This window comes from Gymnoscopelus microlampas, assembly GCF_963454915.1.
Source record: "Gymnoscopelus microlampas genome assembly, contig: SCAFFOLD_142, whole genome shotgun sequence".
Classification (NCBI taxonomy): domain Eukaryota; kingdom Metazoa; phylum Chordata; class Actinopteri; order Myctophiformes; family Myctophidae; genus Gymnoscopelus; species Gymnoscopelus microlampas.
In genome coordinates this window covers 15181-17710 of record NW_028155773.1, presented here as the reverse complement: position 1 = coordinate 17710, position 2530 = coordinate 15181, and positions in this window count along the sequence as shown.

Genomic DNA, 2530 nt, shown 5'->3' with positions numbered 1-2530 from the left:
GTGTGCGTGTGCGTGCACATCACTGATGCTTTGGTTGTCCTTATGCTCCTTGATGCTTGCAGCCAAAGCATGTCATGATCTAAGAGAGAAAAACAAAAACAGAAGCGAGGATATGAGTGTGCGTGTGTCCGCAAACGCATGTGTACATGTGTGATCATATAGTATGTGTACCACGAGTGTGAGCGCAGAGCGTGGGAATATACAGTACGTTTGCACGTCAGTCTCATATCCTGTGTGTGTGTGTGTGTGTGTGTGTGTGTGTGTGTGTGTGTGTGAGTGTGAGTGTGTGTGTGTGTGTGTGTGTGTGTGTGTGTGTGTGTGTGTGTGTGTGTGTGTGTGTGTGTGTGTGTGTGTGCGTGCGTGCGTGCGTGCGTGCGTGCGTGCGTGCGTGCGTGCGTGCGTGCGTGCGTGCGTGTGTGTTAGCCTGCGGGGCGGCCATAGGTTTAAGCAGCAGCAGACAGGGCCAGATGGTCACCCCAGGCAGAGCAGCAGGTTGGCCTGCATGTTTACCTGCTCCTCTCTGGGTCATGTCAGCTTCCTCTCAGCTTAGCCACAACACACCTCTACTCACCGTGCCAGAAGATGCCAGGCTCCTCCTCTTCCTCCTCCTCTTCTTCCTCCATCTCCCTCCTACCCCACATATAAGTCTCTTTTTTTCCTCTTCTAAACTATAGGTTTTCGTCCTCAGCCCCCAGTATAATAATAATAATAATAATAATAATAATAATAATAATAATAATAAGTATTATTATTATTACCCATTATCATTATCAGTATTATTATTATTTTATTGAAACACTAATATACACAAAAATATTATAATTTGAATTCATATTGGTTATTGCAGTGGTTCTCAAACTTTTTCATATCAAGGACCCCCAAATTGACTCTTATTAGCCCGCGGACCCCCATTTCAAAAGATAAGCCAGGGACCCCCATAAGAGAAGATTTTCACGGCTCTCTAGCAGTGATTCTCAACCATTTTAATTTCAAGGACCCCCAGTTTGACATGCATTAGGGCTACGGACCCCCATTTATTGGCATTTCTAGCCCTGGGACCCCAATTTGTATTGTAAAATCAATGTTAATGTAACTCTGAGAGTGTACAAATGGAACCAAATGGACCCGTTAGGGTCCACTTGGTTCCATTTGTACACTCTCAGAGTTACAGACCCATAAGGGTCCATTTGGTGCCTATCCATCATTTAGCTGGGGACCCCCTGGAACCCCCGCAAGTACCCCTGGGGGTCCCCGGACCCCACTTTGAGATCCAATGGGTTATTGTACCCACTCTTTCATCTCCAATTTAGTTCCAAATGTTTCCCTATTTTTGCCGAGAAGTTTGCCTATTATGACATGCCCAGAAAGGGGACACCGGGGTCCATGTGGTTAACCACAATACTGTCTACTGCATTCATCTCCATGTTAGTGCAGTCACTGTATAACAGCAGAGCTCGTTGGCACCAGAGCTAAGCAGGATGGGCTGGCTGCGGTAGTAACAGGTGTTTACATGTGCCCACTGGCGCCGTGCCACAGCGTCACAGCAGCAGCCATGTTGGCAGCCATTTGGCCCCCCTTGCCCCGGCCCGCCTGTCGTAATCCATGTAATCTCAGCCCTCAGTGCTGCCAGTCAATTTAGCAATCGTTCAGAGTGGCCCTCTGTGCTACTGACTGACTGACTGACTGACTGACTGTCTGTCTCTCTGTCTGTCTGTCTGGCTGTCTGGCTGGTTGGCTGGCTGACTGGCTGACTGACTGAATGTATGCACTTACGATACTCTTGTTTGTGTGCGTAATCTTTTTTGTATTCTACGCAAATGCGTGCGTGTTTTATGAGCACGAATTATGAGGACCAGTGTGATATGTCAACATAATAGGGGAGGGTTTGGAAGGAAGTGAAATCCCTTTGAAGGGGGGTTATTTTAAGAGGTCAGAGGTCAGTTCAAGGTTAGAGAAACAGCAACAGGGCAATACACCTGACTTGTGTGTTTGTGTGTTTATGTGTCGGTGTGTGTGTGTGTGTGTGTGTGTGAATAGGTGCTGACTGCTGGACTGACCACCGCATGATCATCTCCAAACTGCAAGTGACAGTACGACCCCCTGTTCGCCTCCGAAGAACCGGCAAGAAGCGGTTGGACTGTGCCCGGCTTGAAGCAGCCGAGGCCCGGGATAACCTAAGATCTTCCATTGCTGGGAAGCTGCAGGACATCGACTCCGTCCTGAGCCCTGAAGGCAGTGTTGATGACAACTGGGCCTGCCTTAGCTCAAAGCTGTTTGAGGCGGCAGCCGAGTCTATTGGCTACCGCCGGAGAAGGCATCAGGACTGGTTTGATGAAAATTCAGAACAAATCAAAACCATACTGGACTCCATGCACAAGGCCCATAACGCAGTCCTGAACAATCCTACATCTAGCAGGCTAAAGCAGCACTGGAGAACATCCCGGAAGGAGGTGCAGTCTGTTTTAAGAAGACTGAAAAATGACTGGTGGACCGGCAAGGCCAGAGAAATCGAGAATTTTGCAATGAAAAA